Below are 27,506 nucleotides of genomic sequence, written 5' to 3' on the forward strand. Positions count from 1 at the left end.
AGACTCTTGATCTCAGCTCAGGTCTCAATCTCAGGATTGTGAGTTCAAGCCCAGCATTGGTCTCCATGCCTACTTAATAAATAAATAAAAAATAAAAGTAATGAATAAAATAGTCTTCTTGTACCAAAAGAGAAATAGGGGTTTTCTGTGTTTGTATATACAAAGAGATATTTAGAAGATATTCCAAACAGTGTATATTCCCACTTATATTTGGACTGTTTTGTTATAAAACCTGATTTTAACAAGTGGGAAAACAGGTTGGCTTCTTTTTTCTTTTTCTGTTGAAGTTTTCATCTGTCACATTTGTTCAACCTAAGTCTAAAATTTAACACACAGCAAATGAATCTTTTCTTTGCTGGACTCAAATGCAACCATTAACATCATCTGGCCTTTAGAAGCCATTTATTTATACAATGAGCTGCTTTTGCTGGAGTGAGCTCTGAGTTGAGTATAAATAGGAAAGGATCCTTATTCCCTGATCTTCTGGGTCCATTCAGTTCCATCCAGAAGTTCTGGGTCTCTGGATTGGTACAGTGGTTTTGTATGTGGAGACAAACCTTAAGTGCTTTTACACTTATTGTTTTACTTCATATTTCATGGTAAGTATATAGCAGTGTTTGGGGATTTCCTCTATTTTAAGATTCTTCTCAAAACCAGGGACCAGTTGTTTGGGTAGAGGTTTACCAGAGACTCTAATCACCTGTTCTTCCCCCTGAGGAAAGGCAGTGTCTTTGAAGTCTCAGTTCTGTTATCCAAAAGCTGGTTCTGCATTACCTGCCTCTGGTCTTTCTTACTTCTAGAAAAGGCTGACCCGACATTTCCAGTTCCCTGTGCTTTGAACTGACTTCTTTGTGTTTTTGGGTGCTTAGTTTATCAGAAATGAACATATCTGGATTCTTATTTCCCTTGGTAACTGCTGGACAGAATTACTTTTTCCCTATCCTGTACCAGTCAATAAAGGACTCCTCAGTTTATGATTTCACATAATTCACCAAATTTAGTGTATTTAGTTTGGTTTATCAGTATAATGTTTGCTGAATGTTCACATAGTGCCTGACACTTTCCAGAACTATTTGGGGATTACTCAGAAAGTACATCTCTGAGTCTTGGGTGTTGTGGGAGAGGCCTGAAATACAGCATTGCCCTTGATGGGTTTTATTGTGATATGTAATATAGAAAAAGGGCCCTTCCACACCTTTATGGCCACTTTAGGCAGAGCTTCTTGAGGTGAGGGGGAATACCTTAAGGGATGAATAGAAAATGGTGAATATGTCTTCATTCCCCCCTACCATCCCTCTTCCCCCAGTAGTTTGAATGTTACCTAGAAACAATTTCTTTTTTTTGGCAGGGGGTGTTCCTTTTTTTAAAATTTAAATTCAATTAATTAACATATAGTGTATTATTAGTTTCAGAGGTAGAGTTCAGTGATTCATCAGTTGCATACAACACCCAGTGCTCATTCCATCACGTGCCCTCCTTCATGCCCATCACCCAGTTACCCCATTCCCCCCTTCCCTTCCAGCAACCCTCAGTTTCTTTCCTATGCTTAAGAGTCTCTTACGGTTTGTCTCCCTCTCTGGTTTCATCTTGTTTTATTCTTCCCAGGATTTTTTTTTTTTTTTTAACTAACCAGAATCATGCTGTGTGTATTGTTCTTTGATGTGCTTTTTGGAGATGTTCTCAGCCTAGCACACTCATTTTATCCATTCTGTATTCCATAGAAATAGTTAGATGTTTGGGTTGCCTTATTCTGCTGTTATAGTTATGCTCACTTTTGTGCACAAACTTGAGCACAGGGGCTGGAATTTGAGGGGAAGAATGTCAGTTTGAGCCCTTGGCAATCTGAGGTGAAGGCGTGTTGACTTGGCATTGAGCAGGTGGCAGGCCGTGCGTGCTGACTCTGGCAGGTGGGCAGTTGGACTGCGAATTTGGGATCCACAGGCCGATGGCATCATGTGTGACAGGGAGGTGGCTGGTTTTGCTTTTAACTTTTGTTTTTCTGGGAAACTCTATGTCTCCTTCTATTCTAAATGAAAGCTTTGCTGGATAGAGTACTCTGAATAGGCTGTAGATTTTTTCCTTTTAGCAGTTGGAATTTATCATGCCACTTTCTTCTGGCCTGCAGAATTTCTGCTGAAAAACCCATTGATAGCCGTATGGGGTTTCCCTTGTATGTACCTGCTTTCCTTTCTCTTGCTGGTTTTAAAATTCTCTATTTATCACTACTTTTGGCCATCTTATTTACTTTGTGTCTTGGTCCAACCTCTTTGGGTTGGTTGTCTTGGGGGCTCTCTGTGCCTCCTGGATCTGGATTTCTCTTTCCTTCCCCAGATTCAGGAAGTTTTCAGCCATTATTTCTTCAGACAAATCTTCTGCCCCCTTTTCTCACTCTTCTCCTTCTGGGATCCCTGTCATGCGACTGTTATGCTTGACAGTGTTGCCGAGTTCCCTGGGTCTATTCTCATTTTGCATATTTTTTCCCCCTCTCATCCACTCGGCTTGATTATTTTCCATGACTCTGTCCTCCAGGTGGCCGATCCTTTCTTCTACTTCCTCTTGCTTGCTATTTATTCCAGGTGGTCTATTCTTATTTCCATTTAGTGAGTCCAGTAGCTATAATTGGTTCTTTTTTATGTCTCCTATCTCTTGGTGGAGGATCTCATGGAGGTCCTGCACTCCTTTCTCAATTCTAGCGAGTATCTTTATGAGTGTTACTTTAAATTCGCTATCAGACATATTGCTTATCTCCGTTTTGCTTAGGTATCCTCTCTGATTTTGTTCTCTTCTTTCATTTGGGACATATTCCTCTGTCTCCTCATTCTGTCTATTGCTCTGTCTGTTTCTCTGTGTTAGGAAAGTCAGCTACATCTCCCTCACTTGAAAGTAGTGGCTTTATGAAGAAGAGGTCCTGCAGTGTAATGTCTCCTGTACCTGAGAACCTGGTGCTTCAGGGGGGTGTCTCCTATATGTATTGCTCCAGGGCTGTTCTACCATTGTGGCTGGGATGTGTTTGCCTTCAGTCCTGTTGTCTGCGATGGCTCTCTGGCTATTGTGGGCAGAGCCTGGTGCTCGTGGTATTAGTGGGCCAGTCTGGAGCTGCCTTGGGCTTGAGTTGAGTCAGACCAGGCATTTGTCAGAGATGCAGTAGCACCAAACTGCAGGCACTTTCCCTGTGTTGTCCCCTGAGAAGCTTTTGTTGGTGGATGGGGCCTGCAGTTAGACCAGCTGCCTGCCTCCAACCCACTGCTGGGGTCACAGTCAGACGGGTGTGTGGTTATCTTCCCCTCTCCCTGGGGCAGAACTTACTTTGGAGTGGTGCTGACCCTTGTCTGGGCTGCACGCACACTGCAAGGCTTGTGGCACTGCTTTGATGGGATCTTGCCAAGAGCGATCGAAGGGGGTGGATCTGCTTCGCTGTGGCCTCTTGTCTATGCCGAGCTGTGGAGAGTCTGTTCTGCCAGTTTTGGGGCTGCTTTCTGGGTTATTTATGCCAATGTGGATGCTCTCTGGGCGGCCACGCAGCAAGAGGTGAGCCCAGGGTCGTCCTATTCCACCATTTTCCCAGCAGCCTGTCACCTAGAAACAATTTCTAAGAGGGAATTTCCTTAAATAAGTATTATGGAAGTTGGCAAATTGTGGAAACAGTTTTAGCATCTGTGCTTGATATTCTATATTGTACAACATTTTTGCATATAAGTTCGAGTCTTAGCTGATCTCTTTGCCTTTTACATCATGCATGCAGGAAACAGTACATTAATGACACCTTCATTTTAGACTTAGTGAAATTTTTAACAAGTATCAATGAAATCTTTTGATGAACCTCTTTTGAACGTTTAATGACAAAATGTCTTTTGCAGAGACATCTTTTCCTTCATCTCATGAGTCCTTAGCCTGTGCTGGTTTTCAGAAGCAGGCCGACTTCTGGTTGTATAGTCAACTAAATTTTTTCTACTAGTGGAGAAGAAAGGCATTATCAGTAATGGAAAATCCAAATTGCAAAGTATTAGAAGCAAATTTTTTAGAGGCAATTTAAAACTATATTTTAGGGGTGCCTGGGTGGCTCAGGCAGTTAAACATCTGCCTTTGGCTCATGTCATGATCCCAGGGTCCTGGGATTGAGCCCCATGTTGGGCTCTCTGCTCGGTAGGGAGCCTGCTTCTCCCTCTCCCTCTGACTTCCACTCCACCTGCTTGTGTGCGCTCTCTCTCTCTCTCTCTCTCTTTCTGAAATAGATAAATAAAATCTTTAAAATATATATATATAAAACTGTACTTTAAATAACATATGCTATATATCTGACCTAACAGTGTTTATTTCAGGATAATGTTTTCTTGATTTCTTTTTATAAGGTGCCACCTTATCCCCAAAATTATGGAAAGTACTTTTAAAGAGTGATCTTTAGGTTTTTTAAATTTTAAAATCTATTCTTAATTTTCTTTTTTCCATGTATATGCTTTCTTGGCGCTGTAAGATTGATATTGCCCTGTCAGCAAATCCCTCTTAGAGGGAACATACCTCAACATAATAAAAACCATATAAGAAAACCCACAGTTAGGTTGCGGCCGTGCCCCTGGAGGACGGGGCGCTGGGTCGGCCGTGACTGTGTGCTTGGCCCTGGTCCCTTCCACTCCCGTCTGGCCGGGGGCGGCCGGGACGCTGGCACTCCACGTTGCTCCGGAGCTCAGGCAGGGGGGCAGGTCGCACACCAGGCCAGTGGCTGACCCTGAGCCTCCACGTGGCATAGGGGCCCTCAGGAGGAATGGCCACGATGGGCAGGCTGCTTGGCCTGCTGCGGCGGCACGTGCTGACAGGGTCTGCTCTGGCGCACTGAGGCCTGCACACGTCCTCCCGGCAGGCTGACAGCAGCAGAGCCTCGCTCACGTGTGTGCACCGACAGACCTACGCACGCCTCTACCCTGTGCTCCTGGTCAAGCAGGACGGCTCCACCGTCCACATCCGCTATCGGGAACCACGATGAATGCTGGAGATGCCTGTGGACCTGGACACCCTCTCCCCGGAGGAGAGGCAGACGCGGCTCCGGAAGCGCAAGACCCAGCCCGCAAAGAAAAAGGAGGAGAAGCCAGAGCTCAATGATGACTTTGACGAGGAGCGGTACAAGCGGTTTTGGACAAAAAGTGACCTGCCCGGAAGCTGCCCTGGGCGGGGAGGGTGTGTCTTTAAATGGTGTGTTCACAAAAAAAAAAAAAAAAAGAAAACCCACAGTTAACATCATACTCAATGGTGAAAAACTGAGAGCTTTTCCTTTAACATCAGGAACAAGATAAGAATGTCCACTTTCACCACTTCTGTTCAGCATAGTGGTGGCATTCTTAGCCAAAGCAATCAGATAAGAAAAAGAAATAAAAGGCATCCGGGGAGGAGCTTAGATGGTGGCAGAGCAGGAGGACCCTAAGCTTTCCTCTTCCCTCGAACACAACTAGATAACTATCAAATCATTCTAAATACCCCAGAAATCAACCTGAAAACTGACAGAACAAACTCCACAACTAAAGGGAGAGAAGGATCCACATGAAAGAAGGTAAGAAGTGCAGAGATGTGGTTTAGGGGAGAAACAGATTATAGGTGCTGTGGAGGGGAAGGAGCCATGGTTGTACAGAAGGGCGAGGGGTGGGAGAAGAGGGAGAGAGGAGCACACAAGAGAAGGCACAGGGAGAACATTTTCCCAAAGCCATTGGCTGGGAAAATGAGATGGGCTGATTTTCGTGAGTTCTTGCAACCGTCAGGGCACAAATACTAGAATTTTAAAAGTCAGCGGGCTTTGCTGGGTTAGAGCCCTAAGGGCACTGCACTGCTCCTAAAGAGAAGGCAGGCAAACAACCTGGAGGTGGTCGTATGGAAGCAATATCTGGAAAACGCCTAGGTCACACATGGGGGAGATTATTCGCTCTTTTTGGTGTACTCCTCTGAGAGGCAGCAATCAGGGAGATGCCTCTCCAGGGACAAAGGAGCCAGCTGCACCATTTCCCTCTCCTACCCCTCAGCATAAATACAGAGCAACCTGCAATAAGCAGTGCAGCGACCACACTGACTGCCTAACGTACTTACACCAAGTCCTACACTCTTATGCTCTGGCAGGACTGCCCATCTTGGTCAAGATTGCCTTAGTCCCTGTGCAGCAGGCCCCTTCTCCAGAAGACCAGCAGAAACCCCTGCCCACACCATGTCCCCCAACCAGAGTTCTGCAGGGCTTCAGTTCTAGTCGAAGTAGTATCAGGTCTCATTTAACAAGCAGACCAGAGCACACCTAGTTAAAACTGGTGCATTCTGGCCAAGGACCAAACACTGCCCACTGCAGGCAAGGAGAGCCTCTGTAGATGACTGTCCTAAAGGATAGAGTAGCCAAGGCACAACAAGCAGTGCTCATGAAACACATACCAGAGACCATCCCTGAAGAGTTAGGCCCTGGACATTATATGACCGCTTCTTCATAATATTACTCTCAGGAGCAGTAAACATAACAGGCTTTTCTAATACACAGAAGAAGACAAGGAATTAGACAAAATACCAAGTTGGAGGAATTCATCCCAAATGAAGGAACAGATAAGATCATAGCCAGAGACCTAAATGAAACAGATATGAGTAACATGGCCAGTGGAGAATTTAAAGCAACAAACATAAGGACACTCTCTGGGCTTGAGAAAAGAACTGAAGACTTCAGGGAGACCCTTAAGACAGAGATGAAAGAGATAAAGAATCAGAAATGAAAAATGCCATAACTGAGTTTGGAAATAGGCTTGCTGCAATGAACACAAAGCCAAAAGAAGCAGAGGATTAAATAAGTGATATAGAAGACAAAGTAATGAAAAAGAAAAAAGAAGAAGACAAAGTAATGGAAAATAATAAAAGTGAACAAAAGAGAGAAAGAATTATGGAACAGGAGACTAGACTGAGGGAACTTAGTGACTCCATCAAATGTAATAACATTTGTATTATAGGAATCCCAGAAGAAAAAGAGAGAAAAAAGTGGGCAGAAAGTTTATTTGTGGGAATAATAGCTGAAAACTTCCCTAATCTGGGGAAGGAAACAGACATCTAGGTCTAGGAGGCACAGAGAACTCCTGTCAAAATCAACAGAAGCTGGCCCACACCAAGACATACTGTGATTGAATTTGCAAAATATGGTGGTAAAGAAAAAGTCTTAAAAGCAGCAAGACAAAAGTCCTTAACTTAAAAGGAAGACCCATAAGGCTACCTGGAAATTTCTCAACAAAACTTGGCAAGCCAGAGGGGAGTGGCATGATATATTCAAAATGCTTAATGTGAAAAATCTGTATCCAAGAATACTTTATCCAGCGAGGCTATCATTCAGAATAGAAGGAGAGGTAAAGAGTTTCCCACACAAACAAAAACTGAAGTTCATGACCACTAAATCAGCCCTGTAAGAAATATTAAAGGGGACTCTTTGAGTGGACAAGAAGACCAAAAGTGACAAAAATAAGTGAACAGAGAAAATCAACAGGAACAAGAACAAAACAACAAAAATGGCACTAAGCACATATCTATCAATAATTACTCTGAATGTAAATGGACTCAATGCTCTAATCAAAATATATAGGGTGTTAGAATGCAAAAAGAATAAGACGCATCTATATGCTGCCTACAAAAACACTCATTTTAGATCTAAAGACACCAGATTGAGCATGAAGAGATGGAGAAACATTTATCATGTAAATGGATGTCAAAAGAAAGAGTAGCAATACTTAAATTGGACAAATTAGACCTTAAACCAAAGACTAATAAGAGATGAAGAAAGGCACTATATCATAATAAAGGGGACAAATCCACCAAGAAGATCTAACAGTTGTAAATATTTATGTACCCAACCGATGAGCATCCAGATATATAAAACAATAAATAAACATAAAGGGGGGACACCTGGGGGACTCAGTTGGTTAAACATTCTGCCTTTGGCTCAGGTCATGATCCTGGGGTCCTGCAATTGAGCCTCGTATTGGGTTCCCTGCTCAGCCAGGAGCCTACTTCTCCCTCTCCCTCTGCCTCTCAGCTGCTTGTGTTCTCTCTCTCTCTCTTTCACTCAAAGAAATAAAAACTTAAAAAAATACAACAAATAAACGTAAAGGAACTCATTGATAATAATACAATAATAGTAGGGGACTTTAACACTGCACTTACATCAATGTATAGATCATCTAAGCAGAAAATCAACAAGGAAATAATGGCTTTGAATGACACACTGGACCAGATGGACTTGACAGATATATTCAGAACATTCCATCCTAAAGCAACAGAATACACATTCTTTTCAAGTGCACATGGGACATTCTCCAGAACACATACTAGGTCACAAATCAGGCCTCAATAAGTACAAAAAGATTGAGATCATACCATGCATATTTTCTGACCACAATGCTATGAAACTTAAGTCAACTACAAAAAAAAAAAATTAGACCACTAATACGTGGAGGTTAAAGAACATTTTACTAAAGAATGCATGGGTCAGCCAGGAAATTAAAGAAGAAGTAAAAAAAAAAAAAATGTGGCAACAAATGAAAATGAAAACACAGAAGTCCAAAACCTTTGCCATGCATCAAAAGCAGTCCTAAGGGAGAAGTATATAGCAATACAGGGCCTACTTAGGAGGCAAGAAAAATCTCAAAAACCTAACTTACACTTAAAGGGATCTAGTAAAAGAAGAACAAATGAAGCCTAAATCCAGCAGAAGAAGGAAAATAATAAAGATTAGAGCAAAAATAAATGATATTGAAACTAAAAAAAACCAGTAGAACAGATCAACGAAACCAGGAGCTGGTTCTTTGAAAAAATTAGTAAAATTGATAAGCCCTTTGCCACACTTGTCAAAAAGAAAAGAGAAAGGACCCAAATAAATGAAATCACAAGTGAGAGAGGAGAAATAACAACCCAACACTACAGAAATACAGTTATAAGAGAATATTATGAAAAACTATATGCTAACAAATTGGACAACCTGGAAGAAATGGATAAATTCTTAGAAACACATAAACTACCAAAACTGAAACTAAGAAATAGAAAACTTGAATAAATGGAAACCATCAAAGAAATTGAATTAGTAATCAAAAAAAATCTCCCAACAAACAAAAGTCCAGTGCCAGATGGCTTCATAGGCAAATTCCACCAAACACTGAAAGAAGAGTTATTTCCTATTCTCAAACTATTCCAAAAAATGGAAAAGGAAGGAAAACTTCCAAATTTATTCTATGAGGCCTGATACCAAAACCAGATAATGACTCCACTAAAAAACAAAACTACAGGCCAGTATCCCTGATGAACATGGGTGCAAAAATTCTCAATAAAATACTAGCAAACTGAATCCAACAGTACATTAAAAGAAACATTCACCACAATCAAATGGGTTTTATTCCTGGGCTGCAGGGATGGTTCAGTATTCACAAATCCATCAATGTGATACTCCACATTAATAAACGAAAGGATAAGAACCATATGATCCTTTCAGTAGATGCAGAAAAAGCATTTGACAAAGTACATCCATTCATGATAAAAACCCTCAACAAAGTAGGTTTTGAGGGAACATACCTCAGCATATGTACAAAAAAACCCAGAGCTAACATCATCTCCTCAATGGGGTAAAAGAGTTTTTCCTTTACGGTCAGGAAGAAGACAGGAATGTCCACTCTCACCACTGTTATTTAACATAATACTGGAAGTCCTAGCCTCAGAAATCAGACAGCAAAAAGAAATAAAGGCATCCACATGTGCAAGGAAGAAGTCAGACTCACTATTTGCAGATGATATGATACTCAATATAGAAAACCAGAAAGACTCCACCAAAAAATTGCTGGAACTCATACATGAATTCAGTAAACTTGCAGGATACAAAATCTGTACAGAAGTTTATTGCACTTCTCTACACCAATAATGAAGCAGCAGAAAAAGAAATCAAGGAACTTATCCCATTTACAATTGTACCAAAAACCATAAGATACCTAGGAATAAACCTAACCAAAGAGGTAAAAGATCTGTACTCTGAAAACTATAAAATACTGATGAAAGAAATTGAACATGACACAAAGAAATGGAAAAACATTCCATGCTAATGGATTAGAAGAACAAATATTGTTTAAATGTCTCTATTACCCAATGTAATCTACACATTTAATGTAATCCCTATCAAAGTACTAGCAGCATTTTCACAGAGCTAGAATAAACAATCCTAAAATTTGTATGGAACCATGAAAGACCCCGAATAGCCAAGCAATTTTGAAAAAGTAAAAGCTGGGGGCATCAGAATTCCTGACTTTAAGTTATATTACAAAGTGGTAGTGATCAAGACAAGATGGTACTGGCACAAAAATAGACACCTCAATCAGTGAAACAGAATAGAAAACCCAGAAATGAACCCACAAGTATATGGGCAATTGATCTTTGACAAAGTAGGAAAGAATATCCGATGGAAAAATGACAGCCTCTTCAACAATGGGTGTTGGGAAAACTGGACGGCAACATTGCAAAAGAATGAAACTGGACCACTTTCTTATACCATACACAAAAATAATTTTAAAATGGATGAAAGACCTAAATGTGAGACCTGAAACCATAAAAATCCTAGAGGAGAACATGGGCAGTAATCTCTTTGACATTGGCGTTAGCAACTTCTTACTAGATAGGTCTCCTGAGGCAAGGGAAATAAATGTAAAAATAAGGTATTGGGACTACATTAAAATAAAAAGCTTCTGCACAATGAAGGAAACAACAAAACTAAAAGGCAACCTATGGAATGGGAGAAGATATTTGCAAATGACATATCTGATAAAGGTATCTAAAATCTATAAAGAACTTCTAAAACTTAAAAAACAATCCAATTAAAAAATGGGCAGAAGACATGAATAGACATTTTTCCAAAGAAGACATGCAGTTGGCCAACAGACACATGAAAAGATGCTAAACATAACTCATCGTCAGGGAAATGCAAATCAAAACTACAGTGCAATAGCATCTCACACTGTAGAATAGCTAAAATTAACAGCACAAGAAACAATAGGTGTTGTCAAGGATGTGGAGAACTCTCTTACCAGTATGAAGATTCCTCAGAAAGTTCAAAATAGAACTACCTTATGATCCAGCAGTTGCACTACTAGGTATTTACCCAAAGAATACAAAATACTGACTTGAAGGGGTACATGTTTCTTGATGTTTATAGCAGCATTATCTACAATAGCTAAATTATGGAAAAAGCCCATGTGCATGACTGTTGAATGGATAATGAAGAAGTTGTATCTATACAATGGAATATTACTCAGCCATAAAAAGAATGGAATCTTGCTATTTGCAATGACATGGTTGGAGCTAGAGAGTATAATGTTAGGCAAAATCAGTCAGCCAGAGAGAGAGAAATACCATATGATTTGACTCATATGTGGAATTTAAGAAACAAAACAATCAATCATTGGAAAAAAAGAGGAAAATCAAGAAACAGACTCTTTGCTATAGTGAACAAGCTGATGGTTACCAGAGGGGAGGTGGGGGTGGGTGGGATAAATTCGTGATGGTGATTAAGGGGTGCACTTTTGATGAGCTGTATGTTGTATATAAGTATTAAGTCACTAAATTGTACACCTAAAACTAATAGGACACTATATGTTAACTAACTAGGATTTAAATAAAAACTTTAAAAAAAGAGAGAGAAAAGTCATCCAAATTGGTAAGGAAGAAGTAAAACTTTCACTGTTTGCAGGTGACATGATACCATGTATAGAAAACCCTAAAGTCTCCACCAAAAACTATTGGAACTGATAAATGTGAAGTCACAGGATACAAAATTAATATACAGAAATCTGTTGCATTTCTTTACAATAATAGTGAAGTAGCAGAGAGAGAAATGAAGTCAATCCCATTTACAATTGCACTAAAAATAATGAATTTAATAGGAATAAACTTAAGAAGATGAACTATCTGTACTCTGAAAACTATAAAACATCAATGAAAGAAACTGAAGATGATACAAACAAGTGGAAAGGTATTCCATGCTCATGGATTTGAAGAACCAATATTGTTAAAATAAGTCCATACTAACCAATCTGCAGATTGAATGCAGTCCCTAACAAAATAGCAACAGCATTTTTTACAGAAGTAGTACAGCAATCCTCAAATATGTATAGAACCACAAAAGGCCTTGAATAGCCAATGTAATCTTGAGAAAGAAGAACAAAGCTAAAAGTATCACAATCCCAGATTTCAAGACCTACTACAGAGCTGTAGTAATCCAAATAGTAAGATATTACACAAAAATAGACACAAAAATCAATGGAACAGAATAGAGAGTCCAAAAATGAACCCATGCATATATAGTCAATTAATCTATGACAGTGGAGGCAATAATATACATTTGGCAATAATACACAAAGACAGTCTCTTCAACAAATAGCACTGGGAAGACTGGACCGCAACATGCAAAAGAATGAAGCTGGACCACTTGCTTGAAGCATACACAAAAATAAACTCAGAATAGGTTAAAGATCTAAATGGTGAGACCTGAAACCATAAAACTCCTAGAAAATAACATAGGCAGTAATTTCTTTGACATCAGCTGTAGAAACATTTTTCTAGATATGTCTTCTTAGGCAAGGGAAACAAAAGCAAAGTTAAAGTATTGGGACTACATCAAAATAAACTTTGGAACAGGGAAGGAAGCCATCAACAAAACAAGGCAGCGTACTGAATGGGAGAAGATATTTGCAAATGATATATCCAATAAGGGGTTAATATCCAAAATTTATAAAGAATTTATATAACTCAACACCAAAAAACCAATTAATCCAATTAAAAAATGGGCATAGGATCTGAATAGACACTTTTCAAACAAAGACAGAGAGAAGGCCAACAGACACATGAGAAGATAGATGTTCATCACTCATCATCATGGAAATGCAGTTCACAACCACGATGATACATCACCTCACACCAGTCAGAATGGCTAAAGTCAAAGAGAAAAAATAACAAGTGTTGGCTAAGATATGGAGGAATAGGAACCCTTGTACACTGTTGGTGGGAATGTGTATTGGTGCAGCCACTATGGAAAACAGTATGTAGTTTCCTTGAAAAATTAAAAATAGAATTACCATATGATCCAGTAATTCTACCACTGGGTATTTACCCAGAGAAAATGAAAACATTAATTCAAAAAGGAATATGCACCCTATGTTTATTGCAGGAGTATTTACAATAGCCAAGATATGGAAGCAGCCCAAGTGTCCATGGATAGAAGAATGAATAAAGAAGATGTAGTATATCTACAATGGAATATTAGTCACAGAAAGGAATGAGATCTTGCTATTTGCAGCAACATGGTTGGACCCAGAGGGTATATGCTAAATGAAATAATTCAGACAGAGGACAAATACAGTATGGTTTCACTCATATGTGGAATTTTAGAAACAAAACAAATGAAGAAAACAACAACAAAAAAAACCAGACTCTTAAATACGGAGAACAAACTGGTGGTTGCCAGAGGGAACGTCCATGCAGTGATAAGTGAAGTAGAATAGATAAAGGGGATTAAGGGTACACTTATCATGATGAGCATTGAAAAATGTATAGAATTCTTCAATCATTATCTTGTACACCAGAAACTAAAATAATCTTGTAAAGCATACTTCAATTAAACTGTAAAAATTTAAAAAATAAAATATGAATCCTATATTTTATGTGAGAAGACAAAGTAAGGGGAATTTGGATCCACTTAAAAACAAAGCAGTAATACCTGGTAATGATCCTCACATGGTGGACACTCAATAAAGGCTTATTAATGAGTGAGGCCCAGGCTCCTGCACCAAGGCTCAGCTCCTTACTACTGTCCTCAAACGCACTAAGAATCAAAGGCAAAGTAAGAGGTTTTCAAAAGGACCTGAGGCACAAGACCTGTAAACCAGACTGAGAAAGTGATCAGCTTAATCCCATCCTGCACGCTCTTTGACAGCCAGTTATGCAGGACATGTAAAGGTTTGGAAGCCTGCTGTCCTCCCTGCCCTTTCCTTCTGTCACTGTCTCTTTTCCCCAGTTCTACAGGGGCCTTGCTGCATTCTCTAGTTGGCTGCTCCCCTGGAGTGTCCCACAGGGCTCAGCCCAGGAGTTGTCTGACATCCACGCCCCACGCCTATCCCACTTGAACTTCCCACATACTGTTCCCTCTGCACTTTACAAGCTGGCTGGATGAACTAAACCAGATAAACTCAGTTCTGACTTGAGCTCTATCTGTGTTATGTTTCCCACACTTGGTAACCTCTACCTGGGAGTTACATTTGGGAGACTGTAGCTAGACATGGCAGAACTTCCTGGAGCATCAATGTTACTCCAGGATATGGGGGAAGATTTATTATTTGGAAACACATAGATATATTATTGTGGTGAATAATATAAAATTCACTTGATTTTAAGATAAAACATAAAATATAGAAATGTAATACTCAGTGTTAGTTAAGTCACATCTCCAGACACTTCCCCTTCATCCCCTTGTCCTACCCCATGTATAAACCCATTCACTCTCTTCTAGAATTCAGGGCATGTTGGGAGGGGCGGGGAGAAAAGATGCTGAGTTCATGCCGTTATTAAGGGCTGTAGCCCTTGAGTTATGAAAATTTAGTACTTGCTCAGTTGTGATGACTGTGTTAATTTTTTCTAATCACTTCCAGTCTCTGACAAAGCTATATACCTTATGGGACACACAGGAAACATCTCCCTCAACATTTTCCACTTCATTCCCAAAAAATCTTGATCAGATCCATCCCCTGGGTCTAGTGAGTATTTATTGAGTACCTGCTGTACACGCAGGGCATTGTGCTAAAGCATGACGAAGGCCCTGTCCTCTAGGAGAAATATTATAGTGGTGGAGAAGACCAAGCTGGCCATTCCTTTTACTACACTCACACCATGCATGCATAGAACATCATGCATATGCAGAAGCTTCAGCTGCATACAGGCTGCTTTTTAAGGAGAGCGTGGACACAAAAGTCCAACTGCAAAGAGGAAAATAATAGCAATCCCAAGTTAACTAAAATGTTTTAAAAGAAGTCTGTTTATGAACTGAAGCTAGTTCTTACAAAAATCACAATGACCAAAGCCAGATAAAACCCATTAGAAGGTTTGTGTGAGATATTTGAGATTTGCAAAATTAGCTTTAATGGGTTAGGAGAAACAGTAAACTATTTCTGTCTGGGCAAGATTTTGCTTTTCCTGTGTACCTAAAGTTAGAACCAGTCATCCCTGAGGCTGAAATGCTTCCTCACAGGTAGGCCAGATAGACAGATGTGCATTCTCTTTTTAGTTGGGTCAGCCATCTTTCCTACATGTTAGGGTTACCTCTAACAAGATAGCTAAAGTGGCAGAAATCCTTTGTTGCCGAATACCAAGGGCATTGTCAAAATACACTAAACTGTGAATTAGGCAAATAGCAACACTTTATCTTTCATTTTTCTCAGCCTGATTTATTTTTAATTTTTTTAAAGATTTTATTTATTTACTTGAGAGCCGGGGGCAGAACACTGAGGGAGAGTGAGAGAGAGAAGTAGACTCCCTGCTGAGCAGAGAGCCTGACATGGGCTAGGTCCCAGGACCCTGAGATCATAACCTGAGCTGAAGGCAGATGCTTAACCAACTGAGCCACCCAGGCGCACCTCTCACCCTGATTTTTATGGCATACTGCTCTTCCTGACTGAATTCCAAGCCAGCTTTCTGAGTTTGACATGGTGGAGCTCCCACTTGCTGATGTATGTGAAGGATAGCTCAGTAAGTACTCTCCTTCTCCCAGAATATCTATCCCACTGATATTTCACCATTAGAGACATACCTTTGGGTTCAGTCAGTCTCCACAAGGTCTCCATTTAAGTGCACCTATGCTGCACAGGGGAGGGATGAGGTAAGGTGTAAGATGAAAGAGGCACCTGGCTGGGAAAGGCAAGCCCAGGAACAGGTTTCAGAATTTTACCAACAGTTTTATTAGAATATATTTCCATTTTGTTGATTTTTCTTTTTTCTTACCCACTCCCTGCTACTTAAAAGGGGATTTGAGGGTACATACATAATGAGGAGTCTGTTTGAATCGTTTTCTCTCTCACTATCTGATTCTCTGTCTGGAGGTAGTGGTGGAGGATGAGACATATCTGTCATTTGTAATGTGATGTAACTGATTAGATAAACTGTTCTCGAAGTTATATTTCTGTTTAGAAGAATACTTTGAGGTGAATTCCCTTTCCCCCCTTTTTACTAGTACCTTTTTCTGAATCTTTAATGAGTTGATCACTTATTTCTGATCTGGACAAGTTTCTGTGACTCTTAATTCTATATAGGGCCCTTATGTCCTCTGAAGAATGATTGCTTTCTGCATAACATCCAGTGTTCTTTGCTGTTTTCCACCCACAGAGCCTTTCTTGTTGAGGAGGAGGTGTGATGTAGGAAAATTATGAGTGCTTTTCAAACCCATTTGAATTGATGGCCCAGATGGTAAAGAAAATCCCTTGGGGAGCTAAAAATTGAATGGATGATAGCAGAATTTAAAAAAATCATAATTAGACTCCCATTCTTTTAGGACCATTTTAGAGGTCCCAGTCTTTATTTATTCATCTGAGTTCCATTTCTCAGTTGATAGTGACCTCCTTGAGGGAAGTCTTGGTTTGTACACCACTGAAACCCCAGCACCTTAGAAAGTGGTTCTTTAATATAATGATAATAATGGCTAAAATAGATTGAATGCCTTTTATGTGTTAAGTACTGTACTAAGTACATATGCTACTTTATTTAATTTGTACAACCTTAAGAGGGAGATATTTTAATTTATTCCCATTTTATGGATGAGAAAATAGAAGTTGAATAAGACCCAAGTTGCAAATACCTAGTAAGCAGCTTGGAGACAGAATTCAAACCCAGGTATTCTAGAGTATGAACTCTTAACCATTATATTATACTACTTCTTATTAAATACTTAGTTTTAAAATAAATATTTGTTGAGCAAAAGAATGAGCAAACCAAACCTAAAATTAATTTTCTGAAGTCACACAGATAATTTACCTCTTAGAATGTACTGCTCAATGTAAGCGGTCAACCAGGATGCGTGGTGCTGTGCTTGGTGCTACTCAAAATTCCAGGAGATATCACCTGTTATAAACACCCAACATGGGATAAGAGTATTAACACTGAAATTTCTTCTCTTTTTCTCGCCTTTAAACAAAATAACAAAGAGCAGTTTAACAGTGATATTTGGCTTATGAACTTAACATCTATTGTGCAATGATAATGGCAAGTTAATGTGGCATCAATAAGGTGGCACTGTCATTTAAGTACAAATTAAAATGTGGATTTTCATCCCAGTTCTATATATATTAAGTAGTGTGCTCTGGGAACCACTGAGTATTTTCAAGGGGGACAGCCATTTGACTCTAAGCAGAACCATTTGATTTATGAAGACCAGAATATTTGTTAAAAGAGGGGTAGCAAGGAAGTGACTTGGGTAAGGATACTACTTCCTAGTGGAGAGAACACTGGATTATGAGTCAGGATATCTAGATTTTAATCCTGTCTCCATTTTAAATTTCTGTTGGGTTTAGCTAAAATATTTCTGCTGTTAATACTTTGCTTTAATATCAGAAAATGTCCTAACTACACTAGAAAATATGGTCACCTTCTTTGTGTCTTTGTAACGATACAGTGTTCGTTTGGTAGAATTTTCTGTCCACCGCCAGTATTGCCTTTTATCTTCTTAAAAAAAATCTGATCACATTACTCTCTTCTTCACCTCAATTTTTATTAAGCACTTGCTCTGTGCCAGAAGTTGATATTTATATTCAGTAATTCATTTAATTATCTCAATTACCTTATGAGGTGGGCACTGATACCCACATTTCACAGATGAAAAAACTGAAGCACAGTAGTACCAAAAGTAGCATAGTGATTGATGGAGCTAGTATCAGACCCAGACAGTTCAGTGCCCAGACCAACACTGTCAATTACTACTCTTCACTGCCTGTCAGTAAAACATTTCTTTCTTGAAAATCATCAACAAAAACATTTATGAGCTCCTAATTTATGCCAGTTCTAGGCATTGGAGATTCAGAGGTGACCAAGATGTAGGCACTGGGGTTCAAATAATTTGTACTTGATCAGGGTGCTTTCCTTATAACCTTTCTTGTGATTTAATCAGGAACATGGGGCCACTCCAGCCCCCACCCTGTTACATAGAAAGAGAAAGCAGCATATTAAACTTTCTCCAAGACTAGTCTGTGGCTTAAGGCCTCAAGCATGACCGATTTTTCATCCTTCAGCCCTCCCCTTTTCTTATCAGAAGATGTTTATGTTAGCATCCCCTTATTCTATGTAGACAGGCAAGGCAGTACAATAGCGTGGGTAAGAGCCACAAGCTAGTTCTTCTCCCTGTACCTTATTTTTTTTTAAATAAAAGTTTTATTGGAGAAAAATAGAACCATCACGTACACAGGGAAAAGAGCACAAATTTTAACTGATACAGAACAACTGAAAGTCATCATTACCCAATGTTGTTTGCAATTACTTTTCAGTTTCTTAAACATCTCCCCTCAACTTGTTTTTTTTCCTTAAAGATTTATTTATTTATTTTGGGGAGAGAGTGTGGGGGGAGGGGCAGCGGGAGAGGGAGTCTTTTTTTTTTTTTGAAGATTTTATTTATTTGACAGAGAGACACACACACACAGAGAGAGAGAGAGAGAAAGAGAGAAAGAGAACACAAGCAGGGGGAGTGGGAGAGGGAGAAGTCAGCTTCCCGTGGAGCAGGGAGCCTGATGTGGGGCTCTATCCCAGAACCCTGGGATCATGACCTGAGCCGAAGGCAAACACTTAACCAACTGAGCCACCCAGGTGCCCCAAGAGAGAGTCTTAAGTAAACTCCCCACTAAGTGCGGAGCCTGATGCAGGGCTCAATCTACTACCCTGAGATCATGACTTGAGCTGAAAGCAAGAGCTGCATGCTCAACTGACTGAGCCACCCAGGTGCCCCTCAACTTGTTTTTTAATAGTCTTGCTAATTTTTTCAGTTGAAATAGCATCAAATTTTCAAAAAATTAAGAGCTTCAGGGAAGGGACCAGCTTTGAAGATAACAAAAGTGACAGCAAGAGTCTCCTCCTAATAGGGACCAATTCTACCTAAAATTTCCTTAAGAGTAACTATTGAGTCTTCTGGAATAGTTGTATATCTCAAGAGACCATCAGGGATGAGTTAGGACACTGACCTAGATGGTCCAGTGTGGAGAGGACAAACAGAATAGCTGCATTTCCTTGTCAGGTGAGCTCATGCAAGGAAGCCAGGGAGAAGCTGAGAAAATAGAGGCAATGGCTGCTCAGAAAGAATTAGGAAGGCATTCTGAATACACATATTGTTAACAGTGTGCAAGTTGATACAATTAGAAACAGGCAACTTTTTATAATAGCTGGTCACAGGTCTTGAGAACTCAAGAAAACAAACAATAGTGGACACAAGAGCCAAAAGTCTCTTCAGTCCACTGTTAGGGCCTAAATATTCTTCCTAATGGCTCCACATAGTCAAGGAAATAGAATGTTGCCAAAGGCATCAAAGCAGTTCTGATTTTAAAAAATCCAAACAAAATTTTCTGTTTCTCCTCCAAGATCAGCTCCCTTCAGTGAAAAACGAACAAGCAACAAAAACAAAAACAAAAACCCCACAAAAACAAATGAACAAAAACCCCACTGATGCTAAAGAGCAGCCTTTTACTCACATTACCAATTTGAATAACAGTGCTTTTGCTATTTTCTGTGTATGAACAATCCTAAGACATTCCCCTGAAAAGTAGATGTCCAATGGCTATGAGAAATCTTCAAGAAATTTTGAAAGGAATAAGATCAGCATAATACAGATTTTGAAATTCCCAACTAGGGAGTATATGGGGAAAACAAAGGAGGACCTTTATGCCTAGGGTTTTAGGAAGTTAGAAGAACGATAGGAAAGATTTATTTACCAAGAAAATCCCCGTGTACCTTAGTTGCTGTGTGACGTCTCTGCAAGTCTTCTCATCTGTGATGGGGTTAATCACTGGCTCTACCTCACAGGGTTGTTGGGAAAATGAAAGTCCAGTGTTTTAAGGAACTTGGCACATGGCATATAGGAAATACTCCTGAAAATGTTTGCGGAGGGGTGTGTGTGTGTGTGCGTGCACGCACACGCATGAACATGTGTGTAATGGCACATAGGCATATCTATATGAGCATGTGTAATTTATGTAATGTACATACACACCATGGTATTATTCTTGTGTAGGTTATGAATATAGTTTGACTTGAAACCTACACTTTCATTTCTGACATTGAATTTACAGCTCATTTTAATTTGCTTTCTTATAATAAAAATGTTAACCATAAGAGATGGCACTTTTCACATACGAGCTATTTTTTTCTATTTTTAGAGACCCACTGTCATCTTTGGTTCTAAAAAATGTAATTCATGGAATTATGGGGGGAGAGGCTAGACTCCAGATCGCTGGGTTGTTTGAGTGCTCTGAGCATTTTGGGGTTCTATAATAACTCTAAAATTTTGTTTGTGGGTATCCTATTAATTTATGGATCTACAGAAACTAAAAATGAAATCCTTCATTTATAGGAATTACCTAAACAGAATGTGGATATTCCCGTTTTATTATTTATATGGAATGAGAACACTTTTTTTCTAAGCTTCAGTTTCTTTTTTAATGAGTGATTTTCACCATTTCCCCTTTCCCATTTTCTTTCTTATACACTGTAAATCTCATTTTAAAGTTCAAAACCAGGGCCAAAAACTTAATTCTGGGTTGTTTGGGGAGGATAATTACATGCTATAAGAAAAATTAAGAGCTTCTTCCTTTTTTTAAATTTATTTTATATGTTCTGTTAATCACCATACATTATAACATTAGTTTTTTTTTAATTTTTTTTATTTTTTAAGATTCTATTTATTTGAGAGAGAGTGAGAGAGAGTACAGGCCAGGCGGAGAGGCAGAGAAAGAAGGAGAAGCATACTTCCCACTAAGCAAGGAGCCTGACATGGGGCTTGATCCCAGGACCTGGGCAAAAGGAAGATACTCAACTGACTAGAGCCACTCAGGTGCCCTGACATCATACCCATTTTTTTAAATTTTTTATTGTTATGTTAATCACCATATATTACATCATTTGTTTTGGTGTAGTGTTCCATGATTCATTGTTTGTTCATAACACCCAGTGCTCCATGCAGAATGTGCCCTCCTTAATACCCGTCACCAGGCTAACCCATCCCCTCACCCCCCTCCCCTCTAGAACCCTCAGTTTGTTTCTCAGAGTCCATAGTCTCTCATGGTTCGTCTCCCCCTCCAATTCCCCCCCCCTTCATTTTTCCCTTCCTACTATCTTCTTCTTCTTTTTTTTTTTTTAACATATAATGTATTAGTTGTTTCAGAGGTGCAGGTCTGTGATTCGACAGTCTTACACAATTCACAGCGCTCACCATAGCACATGTACTTGACAGAGAGAGACACAGCGAGAGAGGGAACACAAGCAGGGGGAGTGGGAGAGGGAGAAGCAGGCTTCCCGTGGAGCAGGGAGCCCAACGCGGGGCTCGATCCCAAAACCCTGGGATCATGACCTGAGCCGAAGGCAGACGCTTAACAATTGAGCCACCCAGGCGCCCTGAGCTCCTTCCTTTTTAATACTATGATTTTACTGATCCTGCGCATTTTCCCCTTAGGATCATACAAAGTGAAAAATGAAATTGTTTAATTTTCATTGGTATCTTTCTGTAGTTAAGTTAAATGATGGATATGTGTTGGGGTGGAGTGCAGGCATGTAGCACAGGTATAGGAAATGTATAGTAGGGATGAAGAATCATTTTCAAAGAACCATATTGGTCTATATTCTTATACACTATTGTTCTCGCAGAAGGAAAAGATTAGGATGCTTCCATATCTATGCCCAGTTTTGGGATTGAGGAATTCCTGGTTTAGAGATATCCTTATTCAGCAGATCTCTGTGTCACAGGGCCACACATCAGAGACCTGTTTTACAACTGTGGATGTTTTAGAAAACAGTTGAGGTGTAATTAACATACAATAGACTGCACATATTTAGTGTACAGTTTGATAAGTTTGGCATATTTGTAAATTCTTGAAACTACCACCACACTCAAGATTTGAACATAATCAGCACTACCAGAAGTTTTCTAGTGCCCCCTTGAAATCCTCTTCTGCACCTCCATCTCCATCTCACCCTATCTGCCCTTTCCCCAGGCAACCATTAATCTGTCTTCTGTCATTTCATGCTACTTTTTATTTCCTAAGATTTTATATAAATGGATTCATACCATATGTATTCTTTTTTGTCTGGCTTCTTGCACTCAGCATAATTATTTTGAGATTCATCCATGTGCAAGTATGCATCAATAATCCATTCCTTTTTATTGGTGAATATTAGTACTCCATTGTATGGAAATACCACAGTTGATGTATCTATTCACTGTTCAGGGACATTTGGGTGGCTTCCAGTTTTTAGTTATTACAAATAAAATTGCTGTAAACATTTGTGTGCAAGTATTTGTATGATCATATGATTTCACTTTCTTTGGTAGGTATCTGGGAATAGAATGGTTGAACCAAATGTATGTTTAAATTTTTAAGAAACTGCTCAGTTATTTTCCAAAGTGGTGATACCATTTTACATTCCCACCTGCAGTAGATGAGAAATCCAGTTTTTGAAATTCTTGTCAACACTTGTTATGGTCAGTCTTTTTAATTTTAGATATTCTAATAGATGTGCAATGGTATCTTACTGGTTTCTTAAAAATTAATTTAAAAGTAATCTCTACACCCAATGTGGGGCTCAAACTCAGGACCCCTAGATCAGGAGTCGCATGCTCCTCCAACTGAGCCAGTTAGGTGCCTCAAGTGTCTTACTGTTTTAATTTGCATTTCACTAGTGGCTGATGATGTTGAACATCTTGTGTTTATTTTCCTTCCATAAGGTCTCTGTCACAGTTGTTCAACTCTGCCATTTTATAGTGAAAGCCCCCATAGACAATATGTTAATAAATGGGTGTGGCTGTGTCCTAGTGAAGTTTTATTTACCAAAACAAACAACAGCAACAAAAAAACAGAGCAGGGGAAAAAAAAAAAGAGCAGGTTGTACATAGACTTGGATTTAGTTTGCTGACTCCTGAAGTATGATCATGTCATCTGCAAATTAAAGACAGATTTATTTCTTCTTTTCCAGTCTGGCTGTATTTGAATATTTCTTTTTCGTGCCTGATTGTACTCTCTAAAACTTCCAACACAGTATTGACTAGAAATGGTGAGAGCAAGTATCTTTTCTTATTCCAGTTCTTAGGGGAAAAGCATTCAGTCTTTCATCATTAATTACAATCTCAACTGTAAATTTGTTGTGGATACTATTGATCAAGATTAGGAAATTCTCTCTATTGTTAATTTTGGTTTAGTTGAACTGGCTTTTGTTTTATTAATTTTCTATTTTTTTCTGTTGTCTATCTATGGAGGTTCCTTTCTATTCTAAATATTTTTATCAGGAATGGATGTTGGATTTTGTCAAATGATTTTTCTGCATTTATTGAGAATATTGTAGTTATATTGATTGGTTTTTAGATGTGAAGCCAATCTTGCATTCCTGGGATAAACCTTAGTTGGTCTTTTTTATGTTTTTGGATTTGATTTGCTAAGATTTTATTTGGAACTTATTTAAAAAGATTCTATTTATTTATTTGAGAAAGAGACAGAGAGCACAAGCAGGGGGAGGGGGAGAGGCAGAGGAAGAGGGAGAAGCAGGCAGCCAGCCCCCCTGCCCCTCCCGCCACCATACAGGGAGCCAGGGAGCCTGGGAGCCTGATGTGGGGCTCAATCCCAGGACCCTGGCATCATGAACTGACCTGAAGGCACTTAACCGACTGAGCCATCCAGGCGCCCCTTTATTTGGAACTTTTGTGTCTGCACTTATGAGATATATTGATCTGTAGTTCTCCTGTAATGGTTTTGGTAATGGAGGTCATGGAGGTAATGCTGGCCTCATAAATAAGTTCGGAAATATTTCCTTCTCTCTACTTTTTTGGAAGAGTTCAGATTTGGTATTTTTTCTTTAAATGTTTGTTAGAATTCAGTGAACCTGCCTGGGCTTGGAGGATTTTTTTTTGTTGTCTTTTTTTTTTTTTAATAGACATAAAGATACTCAGAGTACTCATTTGTTCTTGAGTGAGCTTTGGTAGTTTGTGTCTTCGAAGGAATTTATTTTCTTTAAGTTGTCAAATTTGTGTAAACTTGACTGTAATATTGCCTCATTTTAAAAATACCTGTACAGTTGTAGTGATGTCCCCCTCTCATGCTTGATATTGTGTCTTCTCTCAGTTTTTCCTGCAGTCTAAGTAGAGGTTTATTAATTTTATTGATCTTTGCCAAAACCAACTTTTGGTTTTACTGTTTTTTCCTCTGTTTTTCCATTTTCTATCATGATTTCTGCTTTGATCTTCATCGTTTCCTTTATTCTGCTTACTTTGGATACAGTTTGCTTCTTTCTTCCTACTTTCATAATGCAGAAGACAAGGTTATTGATTTGAGACCTTCTTTCCCACGGTAGGCCATTAGTGGTGTCAATATTGCTCTAATTACTGCGTTAGCGGTCTACCACAAATTCTGACATGTCATGTTTTCATTTTTGTTCAGTTCAAAATACTTTCTTTACCTTTTGATTTCTTCGTTGCTCTTTGGGTTATTGAAAAGTGTTTAGTGTTGGTTTCCAAATATTAGGGATTTTCCAGATACCTTTCTGTTACTGATTTCTAATTTAATTTCATTGTGGTTAGAGAACAGACTTTGTATTACTTGAATCTTCTAAATTTTTTTGTGATTTATTTTATTGCTCAGAATATAATCTACTTTGGTAAATGTTCCATGTGCATTTGAGAAGAATGTATTTTGTCGTCTTTGAGTGAAGTGTTCTATAAATATCAACTAAGTTAAGTGGATAGTGCTTTTTGAAGTCTGTGTTCTTACTGATTTCCTATCTGCTTGTTCTATTAATTATTGAGAGAAGACTGTTGAAATTTAACAACTGGATTTGTGCATTATCTATTTTGCACCTTTGTTATGTAATGTCTCATCATTTCTTTTTTTCCTCTTTTTTTTTTTTTGCCTTCTTTCAGATTGAGTAGTTCTTACTCTGTTTTATCTCCTTTGCTATTAGTTATAATTCATGACCTTGACATATTTTAAACAGTAGTAGTTGGTTATTTTATAGAATGTCACTCAATTTGAGTTTGTCCAGTATTTTCTCATGATTAGATTTGGGTTGTAGATTTTGTGGGTGAGGGGAGGAGAATACCACAGAGGTATAATACCCTTCTCATCATATATATCAAAGGGTACTTGACATTATCATGACATGTTACTGATGTTACCTAAATCTCTATGGTTAGGTGGTATCTTAAGGTGTCTTCACCCTAAAGTTACTATTTTTCCCTTTTTGAACTCTGTTATTTATAAGAGCAGCCTACACTCAAAGGGAGGGTAATTAGGTTTCACCTCTTAGAGGAATATCAAATACTCCTCCACATGTAGATATATAGTAAAACCACCACAATAACTAATAAATATTTTGGGGGATCAGATATTATGAAACCTTTCAAATACACTGTTTCTCTTTAAAGTTTTTCCTCCTAATTTTGGCAATCATCAGTGGATCTTGCCTGCAACAATTATTACTCTGGTCTAAAGGTAATTTTTTTATTTACCTAGTTCTTTCTACATTAATTAATTGGAATTCTTTTATAAAGAAAATTTATTATCTCTCTTTTTTAAAAGATTTTATTAATGAGAGAGAGAGAGAGCACATGAGAGTGGGGAGGGTCAGAGGGAGAAGCAGACCCCCTGCTGTGCAGGGAGCCCTATGCAGGCCTCAATCCCGGGACTCCAGGATTATGACCTGAGCGGAAGGCAGTCACTTAACCAACTGAGCCGCCCAGGCACCCCGAAAATATATCATCTCTTATTTGGTTATTTTATGTCATCTTGGACTCATGGGTATTTATTTTATTCTTTGTATTATAATCTAGTGCTATCATAATTTAATTTTTACTCAAGTCTCCCACCTTTAGCCACTGGATGTTCTTTCAGTTTAGCTCTTGATTCTTTGATATTATGTTGTTTGAGCACTTCCTCACTTTTTGACACTACAAGGTGCTCCAGCCTCATCTTGGATTTTCCCTGCCCTAGCCCTACCATCAGCCATTTCTCCAAGGAGCACTAGTTCCATTTTTTGGAGCATGGTATTTAGAAACCAAGATCTGGGCATGGAGTAGGCTTTTTGCTGCTGAAGTGTCAGTACTTCTAGGTTCTCTTGGTAGACAGGGTAGGAGATATATGTATTTATACTAACCTGTGAATACACATATCTCTGTTTATTTCTCTATTTGCATATATATTAAAATAAACATTAATTTATATTGGTATGTCTGATTCAGCACTGCAGGGTTAATTCCAGCCTTTCCTTCTTGCATATTCATAATTTCTTTCTTTGATAGTGAGAAACTTGGCTCTCATTGTGGCATATTTATAGTTCTTATTTGTTCAACCCTGTTATACAAGTAAAGTATTCTCAGAGTTGCTAACCCATACAACTGTGAGAAACATTTTTTCAGCTAGAGTACAGTGTTTGTGTAAAATTTTTCCCTTGGTAGCCTTATGATATGCAGTCAAAATACTAATTTGCGAAGTTAATTATGTTAGCTCCTTTCTTCCCTACTCTCCTAAGTATGGTCATGTTATTGGTAATACTGTTAGTTTCATTTGCCAGTCTGCATTCCATCCTGGTTGCCCAGACATCCTGGATGATACATTTTTAAAGATTTTCATACAGTGAAGTTCACTCTTTGTGCTATAAAGTTCTAAAGGTTCTTTTTTATTATTATGTTAATCACCATACATTATATCATTAGTTTTTGTTGCAGTGTTCCATGATTCATTGTTTGTGCATAACACCCAGGGCTCCATGCAGAACGTGCCCTCTTTAATACCCATCACCAGGCTAACCCATGCCCCCACCCCCCTCCCTTCTAGACCCCTGTTTGTTTCTCAGGATCCATAGTCTCTCATGGTTGGTCTCCCCCTCCAATTTTCCCCCCTTCATTCTTCCCCTCCTGCTAGCTTCTTCGTTTTATTTTTTTTTTTAACATCTATTGCATTATTTGTTTCAGAGCTACAAATCTGTGATTCAACAGTCCTGCAAAATTCACAGTGCTCACCATAGCATATACCCTCCCCAATGTCTGTCACCCAGGCACCCCATCCCTCCCACCCCCCACCACTCCAGCAACCCTCAGTTTGTTTCCTGAGAATAAGAATTTCTCATATCAGTGAGGTCATATGATACATGTCTTTCTCTGATTGACATTTCGCTCAGCATAACACCCTCCAGTTCCATCCACGTCGTTGCAAATGGCAAGATTTCTTTCTTTGATGGCTGCATAATATTCCATTGTGTGTGTGTGTGTGTGT

The 27,506-nt window shown here is 39.0% G+C and overlaps 1 protein-coding gene and 1 pseudogene across 2 annotated transcripts in view; both read left to right on the plus strand.

The window, feature by feature from the left end:
* The window catches only part of JAM3 (junctional adhesion molecule 3), a 105,559-nt gene that overhangs the window by 26,631 nt on the left and 51,422 nt on the right, over positions 1-27,506 (plus strand). The gene's annotated exons all lie outside the window — the stretch shown is intronic.
* On the plus strand, positions 4,562-5,227 carry LOC112840501 (large ribosomal subunit protein mL55 pseudogene; annotated as a pseudogene).

The sequence above is a fragment of the Callorhinus ursinus genome, unplaced genomic scaffold, assembly GCF_003265705.2.
Source record: "Callorhinus ursinus isolate GAN/ISIS: 27379988/994484 unplaced genomic scaffold, GSC_fseal_2.0 scaffold19, whole genome shotgun sequence".
NCBI classification, from domain to species: Eukaryota; Metazoa; Chordata; class Mammalia; order Carnivora; family Otariidae; genus Callorhinus; species Callorhinus ursinus.